General features: G+C 37.2%; 1 pseudogene; it reads left to right on the top strand.

Moving 5' to 3' along the window:
- The first annotated feature begins 10,116 nt into the window (after positions 1-10,116).
- LOC148786928 (uncharacterized) lies at positions 10,117-10,672 on the top strand (annotated as a pseudogene).
- The last annotated feature ends 5,284 nt before the right edge of the window (positions 10,673-15,956 follow it).

Genomic DNA, 15,956 nt, shown 5'->3' with positions numbered 1-15,956 from the left:
AAATGTATTGGCGTCAATGCAGTAGGACTCACTGGTTAAGGAAAGGGATATGAACACTTCGTTCTTTCATGAGAAGGCAAGCATGCAGAGACGGGCGACTGTAATACATTGACTGAGGGTCGATGATTGGTCTTGGGTTCAGAATCAGAATGCTCTCCAATGTTTAATGGAGTGCCATTTCTCAAAGGTGTTTGCTTCTAACAACCCATCAATCACAGAGATTGAGAGACACACAAAACACCTTACTTGTAGAATTGACTATGAGTCGGCCCAAACTTTTGCCTGACTGTTTACCAAAGTGGAGGTAATGAAAACACTATTTCAAATGGTCCCGTTGAAATCTCCAGGGCCAGATGGTATATCGCCTTTAAGTTTTTTAGCTTTTGGTAGTCGGTTAAATAGATGTCATTCCTTGTATGCTTTCCTTAATAATCTTGTGATGCCTCCTTGTTTAAATGACATCCACATTATCCTTATGCCCAAATGTCATAAGCCTGAATCTCTCTCCTAATACTGGCCTGTTAGCCTCTGCAATGTGATTTATAAAATTGCCTCCAAATTCATTAAGAATAAATTAAGTCATTCTGTCATTCCATTATTTCACCTACCTAAGTTGCTTCTGTCCCGGGCTGGCTTATCACGGATAATTTTTTAGTGGCTTACAAATTGAACCACTTTATGAGGAATAAGACCTGGGGAAAAAAGGGCACATGGCTCTAAAACTAGATATTAGCAAGGCTTGTGACAAGGTCTAGTGGAATTTTCTCAAGCAGGTCTTACTTAGGTTCTATTTTCCACCACGATTTAATTGAGTTTATCTTGTGTGTTTCATCTATTAAATATTTTTTTTTATTGATGGTTTTGAGTTTGGTTCTCTCACCCCCCCAACGGGGCCCCCATTAAGGGGACTTGTCATCACCTTACTTGTTTCTCTTTTGTATGGAAGCCCTCAGTTCCTTGATTAGTAGAATGGTGCTGATGGGTGTCTTGCAAGGGGTGAAAATCTATAGGGAATGCCTTCCATCTCTCACATTTCATTACAAAAAAAATATGCTTTTTGCCACCAACTTTTTGGTCACAATAAAATACCTGTAGTAAATGTTGTTTTTTATTACAAAATTTTGAGCGTAGCAAATATACCAAGCAAAATGCCATCGTTTAGGGTTTTTGTCATGATTTGAATTGGTTACTAAAAACAATCGTAGTTTATAAGAGAAAAAGGGCATAAACGACGTCATTTTATGACTTTTTGCAACAAATATTGCTTAGTTGGTTACTGTATTTTTTTATCTTGGGGTGCAGCTGTTACTGCCATTTCGGCCATTTTGACATCGTATTTTTGTTCGCAGATGACACACTTATTTTTGGTCTAGCGAGTATGAAGGCTATGTAGGGTATTCTCTAGTTGTTGGACACCTATGCTCAGGCTTTGGGACAAGCTATAAACCCCAACTGTTCCTCTGTTATATTTAGCTGGAATGTGGATGGTGTGCTACAAGACCAGGTGGCGGGGGGGTGTTAGGACTCCCAAGGGCCAACCAACATGACCTTTATCTTGGCCTCCCTATGATTGTTGCCAAATCTTGTAGAGCTGTGTTTAACTCTTTGAGAGATCAGATTTGGGGCAGGATTAGTGGGTGGAATGAGAGGTTGTTATCCCAGGCGGGGAAATGATTTTTTTATCAAAGTAGTCCTCCAGTCAATACTGACGTGTGTTATGGGCGTCTTCCAGTTGCTGGAGAAGGTTATTCAGAATATCCAATCTTTATGTGCGGACATTTGGTGGCACAATCGTGGGCAATGGAAGGTGAATTAGCTACCTTGGACCAAGCTTTGTCCTCGGTCTTTAGTGAATGGATTAGGATTTTGTGAACTCCGGGCTTTCAACCAAGCTATGCTGGCCAAACAGTTTTGGCAAATCCTCACTTCCCCGTGCAGTCTCATTTCCCGTTTGCTTAAACCCTAGTGCTTTCTTCACACTTCCTTTCTTGACGCGTCTCTCTCTTCCTGGCCATCCCTCACATAGAGATGCTTGTTGTTAGACTCGTTTTGGTGGTAGGGCTTCATTGGAAAGTTGGGTCAAGTGAGTCGCTTAATGTCTGGTTCTCACCATGGCTCGAATAGGCCTCATCCTTTCGCTCAATCACTAAATGGCTGCTAACTATCCCAGCCTTCTTATCTCTTTGTTGATTAATCATCACCTTGGGGAATGGCAGTTGGAGAAGCTTAAGGAGATCTTCCTCCCAATAGATATAGAGTTGATCACATCTATCCCTCTTGGACGGACCAATCAGCCTGATTTTTCACAGTAAATGGCAGTTTTTCAGTTCGAAGCACCTACACTTGGCATACTCTTTGCGGGAGACAACATCATCTACATAGCTCGATCATGGAAGTTCGTTTGGGCTCTGCGGTTCCTCCCAAGGTATGCTTGCTTGCTCAAAAAGCTTGTCGAAATGCCATCCTTACTTCCCTCAATTTGCAAAATTGAGTTCTGGTGTATTTCGGGGTTGTCCCTTGTGCGAATGTGATGACGAGGATGTGATTCATGTGCTGATCGTATGTCATTTTACCTGTCAATGCTGGGCCCTATCTCATATTTGATGGGATATGGTGAGCAACTGCCGAGGGAGTGTAGAGGAGCGGATGAGGTATATGTGGGAGGCTTTCTCCGGTGACGAGCTCTGTCACTGTTTATGATTTTTTGAAATTTGAGGAAGAACTGAAATGGGATTCTCATGTGTAATAAACATTAGGACCCCCACGAGGTTGTGAGTGGTGCCTTTGGGTTCTTCGTTAATTTCCACAGCTCTCGCTCGGGGATGATTCAAAGGTTTGTGGGGAGGTTTGGTGCAGACGGTCTCCTCCTTTCGAGGTTGGGTGAAGATCAATTGTAATGGTGTGACTTTCGTGGGAGGTTTAAAGGGGAGTTGGGGTGTCGTGGACCAGTTCAGCTCTGGAGATTGTTCTTGGGCCTCCTATCGTGTCAAGCAGCCTATTCCCTAAACATATTGAGACCATGGCGGCAAGAGAAGCAATGTGTCTTTCGAGTCGGTGTGGATGGCGTTCTGTCATTGTGGAAGGTGATTGTGCATCCCTCTTACTTAAATTGAAATAATGTTCGGGTTTGCCTTTTCATGTACTTTCTCCTTTGTTCGTCGTACTAGCAATAGAGTGGCTCACTCTATAGTCCGATTGGTCGGAGCCTTTACTGTGTGCTCTTTGGTCCCTCCATCTCAGTTATTGAGTCTTTGCATTCTGATTTAGTGAATGAATGATTGGAACAACATAAGCACGAATTGGAGGAGCTTTGGAGATGAAGGATGTCCTGTGGAAGAAAAGAAGCCAGGCTTTGTGGTTGGCGGAGGGGGACAGGAACACGACCTTTTTCCATAGACAGGAAACTCAATGGCGCTGGGGCAAGACAATTAAGAGCCTTAAAGATGGGCAAAAGTGGCTTTCTTCGGAGTCAGCCAGGATTGAACCTGTAATACAAGACTATTTCTCTCACATATTTTAGTCTATTAACCCGGAAGCCCGCACAATAGATGATTGCCTCCAATATCTCCAGCCTACAGTCACCGACGACATGAACACGGTGTTGTTCCGGTTGTTCTTGCCAAAGGAGGTCAAGTAGGCTCTCGATCAGATGCACCCATGAAGTCTCCGAGGCCTGACAGTATGTCCCCTATTTTCTTTCAAAAGTTTTGGCACATAGTTGGCAAGATACAATCAACTTCATCTTACATTTTTTAAATGAGGGTGTCCCAGATCTTGCTATTAACACTACTCACATTGTTATGTTACCTAAATGTACTGACCTGGAGATGGTTAAGGATTTTAAGCCCATTAACCTTTGCAATGTAGTCTATAAGTTAGCATCTAATATCCTAGCTAATCAGATCGAACCATGATTGGGCCTTGTTATCTCTGAACATGAGTCTGCTTTTGTACCATGCTGCTGCCTCATCTATGATAATGTCCTAGTGGCACCTGAGCTTAATCACTTCCTAGCTAATAAGTATTGGGGTCAATCCGATCACTTGTCTCTGAAGCTAGATATCAATAAGGCGTACGATCATATGAAGTGGATGTTTCTTGAATGAGTGCTCCTTAGATTAGATTTCCATGTGAAATTTGTGAATTTGATCGTATAGTGTGTTTCTATAGTGTCCTACTCCTTTCTGCTTAATGGTTCACAGTTTGGGTGCTTGAAGGTGAAAAGGGTGCTCCGATGAGGAGAGCCCCTTTCCCCTTACTTGTTTTTATATTGTGCAGAGGTGTTTAGCAGCCTGCTACAGGAGGAGGAGTGGCGAGGGATGATCCGGGGGGTCCATGCTAGGAGAGGGGGTCTTAGAGTGTTTCACCTCCTGTTCATAGATGATACACTTATTTTCTGCCAAGGCACTAGGGAAGCGGTACTCTATGTTAGGGAAGTGCTGCGCCGTTTCGAGGTGGTGTCGGGCTTTATGATTAATTTTGAGAAGTCGACAGGGCTGTTCAACAAGAATGTCCTAGGACCGATTTGGGAGGATCTTATGAGTAACTTGGGGGTGATTGTGGTGGATAAGCACGAACAAAACCTTGGGGCTTCCCTTCAAGGTGGGCCGGTCCAAGAGAGTTGTTTTCGACAGGATCAACGAGCGGGTATGAAAAAAGCTCCAGGGGTGGTCGGCTAAAAAGAGAAGAGTTGTGATTATTAAATTGGTCCTTCATGCATCCCAACTTATTCTATGAGTTTTTTCCAGCTCCCGGAGGGTTTATTGAATGAGTTAGACAGTATGATTGCGGCTTTCTTTTGGAACCAAGATGAGGGTCGGAAAATCCACTACATGGCATGGAGCAAGGTGTGCCGGGAAAAACAAGTTGGGGTCCCCAAAATTCATTGATTTAACGTGCTTAACACCCTATTGTTATGTAAGCAAGTATGACGAGTGTCAACTGAGCCGTCTAGTTTGCTACATAAAGTGTACAAACAGAAGTGCTTTGGTAGGACCACCTTTCTCCCGGCGCTCGGCTGCGGGAAACCATCGTACGCATGGTGGTCTTTGATGGTAGTGAGGTCGTTACTATTGGAGGGTGCACGGTGGAGTATCGGCTCGGGACGGGCAGTCCGTATTCTTGAAGACCATTGGATTCATAGACCATCCACCTTTCGATCGGTTAGCCCAACTTGCACTGTACGGCCAAACACCACTATGGACGCGCTGCTAACGGCAGAAGGGGACTGGAATGTGGAGCTCATATCGGGGGAGTTTGTGTCAGGCAACGTGGAATGCATTAGTATAACACAACTGGAGATTAAGGAGGAAGATAAGCTAGTCTGGCATTTTAGGAAGAAGGAGAGGTTAATGGTCAAGGGTGCCTACCTTCTTGCTTCTGCCTCGGCTGAGCTGTTGACAAGTGAAACTTATCTGAGTGCTTGGGACTTCATCTGGTGTGTTAGAGCAGCCCCAAAGAGTCCTGCTCTTCATCTGGAGGTACTGCCAACTTACCATCCCAAAAAAAGTGAACTTGAAACGCCGAGGGGTCATGGTGGATGACTTGTGCATCCTATGTGGTGCAAAAGAGGATGGGCTGGAGCACGTGTTACTTGAATATACCTTTGCGGGACTGATATGGGTGTTATCGCATTGGCGTGGACGCATGGATTCAACAGGCTTACGTTGGGCCAGATAGTGCAGAGTTTGCCAAGTTTCTCACACTTGCTGGGTGCTTAGGTGCAATCGAAATCGATCCATTTTCGAAGGCATTCGGGAGGAGGTAGCGGTGTGATGGGTGTTGTGGTCGAAATGGGGTCATCTTGTCGTTCGCCGGCTTGATTTGCTGTTTCGGGCTTTCCTATTGGTTTCTTTCATTTCACTTATGGATTCTAAAAGTGGATACTTGTTGGGTTTTCTAATATAATGCCTGACGGTGTTTCACTAAAAAAAAAAAAAAGAAAAATTAAAAATTCATTAAACATAGAATTATTTAAACTTATTTATCTAAATTATTTTTTCTTTCACCATCCAAATATTTTCTTAACTAGAGATGATTATAAATTACTTAACTCAAGGGTCGTTTACTTTTATGTGTGGAGAAAATATTGAATACGGACTGAACGCATTAGTTGTAGGATATAATGAATTAATCCGATTTACAAAGTATTCTAAGAAAATGACAGCGAATTAATTAATTATAAAAAACCCACATTTTAAGAAAATTATAAAATTCAATGATCATTCGTTCGTCTGGATTTAAAAATCATGGAGTGTGTTAATTCTGAACTTACAATTAATAATTATGGTTGTGATTTTGTTCAAGTTCACTTATAAGAAATAAAAAAACTAATTTAGTCTTTAACTTATACACAAACTACTGAATTAATTAATGATCATCTTATAATATTTGAAACAAGATAAATATATTAATGAACATATCATAAGAACAAATAAAAATAAATTACACCAATACTTCTAAAATTAGATTTAATTATTATATATTTATATATTAATCCCTATTTTTTACAAAATTACAAGTGCATACCATCTGAAATTGCAATTAATTATGATTTATATCAACATCCTCTCATGAACAAAACCTTAAATCAAGTTTTGGTTTAAAAATATAAAGTATAATAAAAATACCTAATATATAAAAATTATGTATGTAAAAGTTGAATGATAAAATAATATTTCTATAATAGTACACTTCGAAAAATCACCACTAAAACCAAAATTGAACTAAATATCAATTTTCAAGAAAATAAAAATTAAATAATGAACCGAATTTTTGAATTTGATTTCAGTACGTAATGAATTTTTTTATTTTGGTCCGATTCGGTCTGTTTGCCAATTATGTATACCCTAGCCCTTAACAATTGTACTTATAATTTTATATATATATAAAAAAAGGAAGAAGTGATTATTGGAAATGTTAATATAATTTATCCAAATTAAAAAGAACAAAAACTATAGAGTTGAAAGAAAAATTCTTATCTAAATCAGATTAGGCAAAACCAAATTAATTGTATAGTAAGTGTGGTACACTTACTATGTAGTTTGTCATTTTTTTTGATACACCAATCACACGCCAAGTGTAGAAGTGACATATATCAACTAAACACATAATGTGGACGTTTGTTCGTTGGTATTTCTACTTTCATATGACATGTCATGGATTCAACTTCAAAATTCAATGATTTTTGTAAAAAATGCATTATCTTTATTTTATTTTAATTTTTTTTACTGAGTTGGACCCATAATCAGTCTATATTAGGTCAATGGAGAACCCATATTAGGCCCATTAAAAACCCATATCCAACCCAAACGAAATATAATTTTATTTAAACTTCACCCATGCCGGCCCATTTTGAATTATAACATGCAACTCAATCAAAAATGAGTTGGATTGGGTTTGAACCCATAGGTCTTTACCCATATTGACACTTCTGGATAACACTAGAAAAAATATGATTTTTCGTTACAGTTAATCACTATAGCAAAAAAAATTATGATAAATAAAAATCCACCAAGACTTCGTAACGGCCATTAATTAGCCATTGTTTCTGCAGGTGTGATCAAAACATTAGCCATGCCCAAAATCATGACAAATATTTTGGCTATATCTAAAAACCGTGTGGACTATTGATAAATCGTGGTAAAAATTTAAGCTTTTGCTTTAGTTTTATTTATCCGTGGTTAATAGTATTAATTTACCATAATTTTTAAGTCGTGATCATTATAATATAGCAAAAACTCAATTTTTTTTATAGTGCAAGTACATTACACCTACGGTATAATTGTGTATTTAGTTCAAATTTAACTAACCCCGATTCAGATAAGAATTTCAGGAGACTACTTATTGCAAGATAAAACAATCAATATCTCTAAATTTCTACCAATTATAACAAAAACCATTCACGAAACATATGGTAATAGAAACTATTATTTCAATTTTTTGGACGAGTGCCTCTCTCCTATAATCCTATTAGACACTCATCTCGACAAGAAAGTCATTGCAAGAATTGGAGGTTTCCTCGAGGCGATTGAGTCCCTGCAGTGTTCCCTCGTTGGAAGCACTGAAAGACGCAATTACAATGAAAAGAGGTCGGCCCACGACTTCCTCCTCTCCTCTCACACCATGTCCTAATCAGGCAGTTTCCTCCGACAGTGCTCCCACATACGTTAATGCAAGAATCGGGTTTCACTTCAATGCAGGGATAGGGTAGGTCCATGGTGCAAATCTGACCTCCGCATGTTCCTGCAGAGACGAGAGCAGCAGAGAAAACCAAAGATGCGTGAAACAGTGCCAGCAACTTTGCTGCTGCCATGGATGGTTGTGAATTAGGGTTGGAGAAATATATATCACCCATATATATATATATATATATATATATATAGAGGATTGTGCATAATAATGAAGATGGTGTTGTTGTAATCTTGTTGTCTCATTAGCCTTTTTTGACTATATAAATTTTACTGATAAAGTTGGAGATTTGAGATTGCAACCATATGTTCGGAAGATTATATGATAGTTTCTTGTGAATTGTGTGATGGTCAAAAAATGTAAGAAATTATCTAATCTAATTTTTGTAAGGTTTATTTTTTTTTTTTAGCTTTTGATTTGATAAATATTCATGTAATTATGTTTTTTTTGGAGGTATTTGATTTGTCAAATTAAAATTATCAAAATTAATTTCTATAATTGTACCAGTAGTGGAACCAGGTTGAATTCCAAGGTAACTAGTTAAGAGTTAATTTCTATATTAGCCATGAAACATGAATGTTTACTTCAAAAAAATGAAATTAACAATTAAAAGCCCAAAATAAAATGGCTAACATATATAATTGGATCCCAAAGCAAAGTCCATAAAAAATTTGAACTTTAAATGTTCCCAGTAGTACCATACTAAATTTGGGCCTTGTGCGTCGCGTTGTGATGGATCCATTCAAAATAAATACAAGCATCTTTTTTTTGGATTGGCTAAATTGAGCTAAAAATATGTTCAAGAACAACCCATGAAAAAACCTAATTTAAGTCCAAGTCCATGGTGTTCAAGCTCAATAGATGTGGCCCAAATTGTTGTAGCCCTACTCATACAGGTCTTCCACCACTCAAGTCAAGAGGACATACAATATTCCTCCACACTACACACAACACATAAGACAAGAAGTCACAACAAAACAAATGACCCAAGTCTAATACTCTTTACCACAATAAAGTACTGCAACTGGGAAGGCTCCGCGTCTTTCTTGGCATTAAAGCTTCAAACTTTGATACCAAATTTCAAGGTGATACATAATTTCCTCTACAAATCCAGAAGAGATTACACATCCACGTCGAAAAACAAGCTTTCAGCTTTTGGATAGATATTTGGAGCAACGAATCAGGAGAATATCTTTTTATAGAGATTGTATCCACTATCATCTACATCAATAAAATTTATCTTTTCCATATATTCTTTTTATCTTGTAATTACTTTTGCAGATATGAAATTTTATAGGAACAAATTTCTGACGCCCAGCACAATTTCTGCCCCTCATCTCTTATTCCCACGTCAAAGTTCAAGTCATCACTTGTAATTGCTCAATGGCACCCAAGAAAGATCAAGTCGCCATGAATGACAAAAACATTGTCAACACCGTTGATCAGTCTCCACGGGGGGCAAGATCGTTGGGGGGCAAGATCGTTGGCACGACCCTTTCAGGCAGTTCAAACTTGGAAAACTACTGAGATCAATTCAAAATCTACTCCTCTCGCTATATATCATCCCTACCATGATGACCGACAAGACTACAATAGAGGAACAACTTGCAAAAATAGTTGAAGCAATTGCTACCTCCAAAAAAAATCATCAAGGACGAAGACTTTCAAAATCGCTCAATTAATGATCAAATAAGAGCTTACGAATGTTGAAGAATTCAACAATAGCAATAAACATGCCTCCTTCTCAAATCATGTAGAAAAAGAGAAGCAAGTGGATAAAGTACCACCAACGCATGACTCTATAAAGAAGTCTACATATTCGAAAACGTCTATTGCTGCACTGTTTGTTCAACAGTTGCAAGATATGACACCAACACTATCAAAGTTTAATATAATGCAACAACCCAAATCTCGCCCGCGTATTCTAAACCTTATACCAAGCATATCGACGCCTTGAGGATGCCGATGGGATATCAGCCAACAGAACTACAATGGTTCGATAGAAAAGGCAACCCAAAACAACACATTGCTCACTTCATTGAGACATGCAACAACGCCAGCACTAACGGTGACCTCATGGTGAAGCAGTTTATCCGATCGCTTAAAGGAAACACTTTCAATTAGTACGTCGATCTAGAGGTCGAGTAAATAGACAATTGGGACAAATTGAAAAGAAAGTTCTTAAACCGCTTCTATAGCACTTGGCGAACAGTGAGCATGGTTGAACTCATCAACATAATGTAGTGGAAGGATAAGCCAGTCATCGATTACTTCAACTGTTGGGATGCTCTAAGTCTAAACTACAAAGACAAACTTTCGGAGACCTCGGCGATATAAATGAGAATATAAGGTATGCATTGGGGCCTTGTTTATATTTTGTAGGGAATCAAGCCAAGAAACTTTTGAGGAGTTGGCTACCAGTGCCCATGATATGGAGGTGAGCATTGCCAATCATAAACCAAGATGTCCAATTGACCACTAACAAAAGGAGTCACAAAGAGATGAAAATTTTGACAAACCTGACATCAATGATTCATTGGCCATCAAAGAACTTCTATCAAATTTCATCCAAGCATGAGAAGGAGTGAAATTCCTTAAAACTAACATACGTCGCATTACAAACAAAATCTTAACAAAAGACAACTAGAAAAAATACAAAATCTTAACAAAAAAACAACTAGAAAAAATACTTACAGTAATTGGGGCTGAAATAATTTCAGCCTCATTAGTGACCTTCTTTCTTTCTTTGTCTTTTCCCGAAGGAACATCACAACAAACTATTACAAGACAACTATAAAAGATAGAAAATCTTAACTAAAACACAACCAGAAAAAATACTTACAGTAATTGGGGCTAAAATATTTTTTTCCTTTGTCTGCCACCTGCAAAAAATATCACAAGAAGCTATCAAAACTAGCAAAATACAACAGAAGTAAAAAAGAAAATTTCATAAAATTGGGAACAAATCACTTTATCTTGAGATTGTTGTGTTGAAATCCTCCCTCTCTTCCTTACATTGAGCTTTGTTGGTAAAGCTTCATCAGATCCAAATACATCAAAAGCCGTTTCTTCAACTGTCAAGTCTGTAATTTTTTCATACCACTGAGATTGATCTTTATTTAGGCATGTCCTTTCATTATGCTTCTCCTGGCCACACTTAGAGCATTTGACTGTTGTCTGTTGTCTTTTCAGTTTCATTCCATTTCCTCTTTTTTTCCTTTTTTCTTGTTTGTAATAGGCTCATCTGGATCTCTTCTTCGTGCACTGGAAGGTCTACCAATCCCAAGATCTCTTCTTCTTGAAAAGCTTGAATTAATCCTTTTTGTTTGTCAGACATAAAGACATATTCACTCTGATTTTCAATACCCAAATCAGTTTTCAACAAAATCAGAAACCATTCCCAAGTTTCCCTTGATTCTGTGTTTACAACAGTACATGCAATTGGGTAAAGATTGTTGTTTGGGTCTACCCCTACTGCAGCTAAAAGAATTCCCCCATGAGGCCTCTTTAAGTGGCACCCATCAACACCAATTATCTTCCTACACCCCTCCTTGAAACCAATTTTCATTGCTGAAAAACAAACATAAAACTTACTGAATCTGTTTTCCCCTCCCACATCTTCAGTCTCCACAATGACAGTGCTACATGAATTGGTTCTTCTAATCTCATCTGTATAATCCCAAAGTCTTGTGTTTTGGTACTCAGGACTTCACTCAAGTTTTTTCAATGCTTTCCTTTTGGCCCTATAGGCTTGATCTTTAGAGTTATGACATCTAATCTCATTTATAGAATCCACTCTAAAACCCTTCACAGACCTCTTGAGATCAGATTTGACAAAAGATATTTATCACAGAGCCAACTAGACTTTACATTTTTAAGATTGAAAGTCTTGGCACACTTGTGTTTAGGGTTGTAATCCCTAATTTGAAAAGTGCATTCATCTTTTACTTTACGAGCATGTAACCTCCAATCACAATTTGTATCACCACATTTAGCATAGTATCTGTTTGGGTCACTTTTTGTGCAAATTATATGTCTTCTTATTTTAATTGCATGAGAATGAATAACCTTTCTAAGCTCACCCTTTGTGCTAAACATCATCCCCAATGTAAATGTTGGATCAAATTTTTTAGTAGGATTAAAAATAGGGTAGCTAGATTCACTTTGCTCATCATCACTGACTTTATTTTCATTTAGATCAATTTCATCACCCATAGTATCTGTTTCACCGTCATCACTAGACCCACTTAGACCATCAGAGTTGTTTTCATCATCAACAGGTAAATCTGATGTTGTTTTATCATCCACATAATCATCAAATAATTTGTCATCATCATCTACCTCTGTTGATAAATCATAATCAGAACCAAACAAGTTTGCATCCTCATCTACATCATTAACATCATCTATTCTACCCCTCTCCTCATCCACATGAATAGCCTCCTCCCTTCTACCCTGCTCACTATCCTCATCTACATCAACACCAACCCCCAAGTCATCAAACATCTCAACATATACAGGAACATCCCTAGCATGCCTGTACTCCCTCCCCAACTCCAAACACTGTGAATCTGTAGTTAGGAGCTGAAAATCAATTTTTACTTTCTTATAGTATCTCTTATCACCAACCAACTCTAATTTATCACAGAACAGATTGAGGTTTGCAAAACATAGGTGAGTTGACTCTACATAGTCAAACTTAGCAATCTCACCACCAATATAATAAGGTACAATACAATTACTTGCCCCCAATAATAATATGTGACAGTAGTTGAACTACTGTCAGGATCTGTAAATAAAAAAGTAAAAAAAAAATAATACTAAATCAGAAATATCACCATCACCAACAGACTAAGCAAAAAACAAATAAAAAGAAAATAAAAATATATTAAGGTTCATTGAGTAATGAATAGCAACAAAAAACAATCAGAAGATTCCTACTAGTTTACAGATTTCATGAAATCATAGTCATTGATTTCAGAAGATTCCCTACTAGTTTACACAAGTGGCTGAAACATTAATAAAAGTTGAAAAATAAATAGCATTTTACAACTACACATACTAAAAATAGAAAAAATAAAAAAAATTAATTTCTTCATGCCCCACATACTGATATAGAAATATTATATATGCATAACATGCTCCCACGTGTTTTCCCTCGAACAATTAAAATGTGCACGCAGTAGGAGACCAAAAGGGGTCACAAAATGCATATTATATTTAGGAGGGGGAAAGGGGCAATGGGGGACCACAGACAAGAAGCAGCAAACTTACGGCATAAAGGAGGTGGGAGGTTTAGGTGTCGTTTACTTCGTATAACCACCATTTTCTCACCTTCTGTACACTCTATTCGCCGTTTTTCTTGCTTAATCTTCTTCTTCAGGTGTTGTGATCAAAGATTAGGGTTGGGGATTGTTGGGGAGTAGGGTTTTTTGGTCTGTCAATTTGGGAGAGAAAGTGACAATACGTACGCGTTTCAGTCTTTGCCTTTTAGTTTTGTTTTTTTTTTCTTTTTGTTTTATGTTATTTTTCACGTCATCGAGTAACTTGGCTTAAATATCCTACACCATAGCCACATCAGCAGCTTAGTTGGCAATAATTTATTACCCCCCACCACATCAGCAAAAGCCCTAAATTTGAACCCTAATTTGTGTCAAGGTAAACAGTTTCCGGTGCATTTGCAACATCCGATTGCCGTAGTCCTTCAATAGCCAAAAAAAAATTAATTCTGGAATGCTATTTGCTACACCCTTAACTACAGTCCCTGATATGCTACCCCCCTAATATACGGGGCAGTAAATGCAATTTAACCTAATTTATAAATTAGTTAATTTCAGTTAAAGAGAAAAATTGATAAAAAAAAAACCATAAAAAATAATACAACACTAGTTACAAGATATCAAGTAATAGTATTTAATTTAAGGTATAATTCATTTTAGTTTCCAATTTTTTATTTTAACTTCAAAAGAGTCTCTATCTTTTAAATTTATTTCAAATTAGTCCCTCTAACAGGTGATTTTCATATTATCATTACAAAACTTTTCATTTTGTTTAAAGAAAATCATCCACTTTTAATTTTTAACTGTAATTTGGTTCCTCACAAATAAATTTAGAATGAATGAATGAATGAAGAGCACCATTTTGGTATTTTCAATTTTTTGGCATGCCATTCAATTGATTTATTATTTTCGTTTCTGTCTTTTGTCTCCCCATTTTCTCTCTTCTTAACTTCTACGTACTTCTCTGTTTTTTTATTTAATAGTTTCTCAAACGTGCAATTTTATTCAGAAAGAAAATGAGTAAGTCCATATAATAAAAATAATAGTTGAGAAGACTAATAAGAAATATTATTATTTGATTTTTGTTGTACAAGACACTTTATTGAACAAGAAAGTCATTGCATTATTGAACAAGAAAGTCATTGCAAGAAGTGGATGTTTGGTCGAGGCGATTGAGACGGCGCCACCCAATTATGGCCTGGACGGGCGCAATGATAGTAGCATCTGCAGTGCACGTTGTGAAAAGGACCAAAGTCCATCCCATCACAAAGTGCCCCAACCAGGCATTTCGCTCCGACAACGCTCCCACATGCAGTAACGCAAGCTTCGGGTTTACGCCAACTACAGGGATAGGGTATGTTCAGCGTGCAACCCAAACTTCCGCAGAATCCACCTGAAGAACCCGCAGAGACGAGAGCAGCAGAGAAAAAAAAAAAAAAAGAAGCGTGAAACAGTGCCAGCAACTTTGCTGCTGCCATGGATGGTTGTGAATTAGGGTTACAGAAATATATATCAACCAATGTATATATATATAGAGTGAGAGAGAGAAGATGGTGTTGTAATCTTGTAATTCCTTTTTTGACTATATATTTTAGTGACAAATTGGAGATTTTAGATTGCAACCATATATTAGGAAGATTAATTATATGATAGTTTCTACTTTGTTGTGAATTATGTGATCTTGAGAAAGTATAGAATTGATGTCTCAATTAATCATGTGATCATCTAAATGTAGCAAATTATCTAATCTATTTTTTTGTAAATTTTATGAATTTTCTTTTGGGATTGTTTTAAGCTTTTGATTGGTAAAATATTCATGTAATTATGTTCATTTAAGGGTATTTGGTCAATTGTTGAAATTATCAAAATTAAGGAAAAAATACAATTTTAGTCTTGTAAGTTAAGAATTGGAGTTTTGGTCCTATTCAAATTAAAATTCGTACTTTGATCTCGTAATTTTAAAAATTGTAGCAATTTTAGTCATTTTCGCTGATTTAGCCAACATAATCCACGTCATTAGCACTAACATTGGCACCTTTTCTAAAATTATAAGATCAAATTGCGAATTTTAATTTAAATAGGACTGAAATTGCGACTCACCTAACCAACAAGACAAAAATTGCAGTTTTTTTCAAAATTAATTATTGACAAAAGTGGAACCTAGTTGAATTTCAAGATAGCTAATTTAGAGTTAATTTCAGTACTGGCCATGAAATATGGATATAATCGTTAAGTTGTGTTTTAAATATATATGTTTTTGGTATTGATATTGTCTAACCCTACAAAACAAATAGGGCTTTTTAGCAACGGAATTTCCAACAAAAAATCGTTACTGTTTTAGTTTCCCACAGCATTAGCGACGAATAAAGTGGAACAAAAAAATATTTATAACAAAATTCTGATGACAAAATATAACCACCAGATTTTTTGCAATAGAATTCCGATAGATAGACATATGTAAGTCGTCGGAACCTTTGTCAAGATGTT

Source organism: Sesamum indicum, linkage group LG9 (genome assembly GCF_026168435.1).
Source record: "Sesamum indicum cultivar Baizhima isolate 11 linkage group LG9, ASM2616843v1, whole genome shotgun sequence".
Lineage (NCBI taxonomy): Eukaryota > Viridiplantae > Streptophyta > Magnoliopsida > Lamiales > Pedaliaceae > Sesamum > Sesamum indicum.
This window is presented reverse-complemented; position numbering and strand designations above follow the sequence as displayed.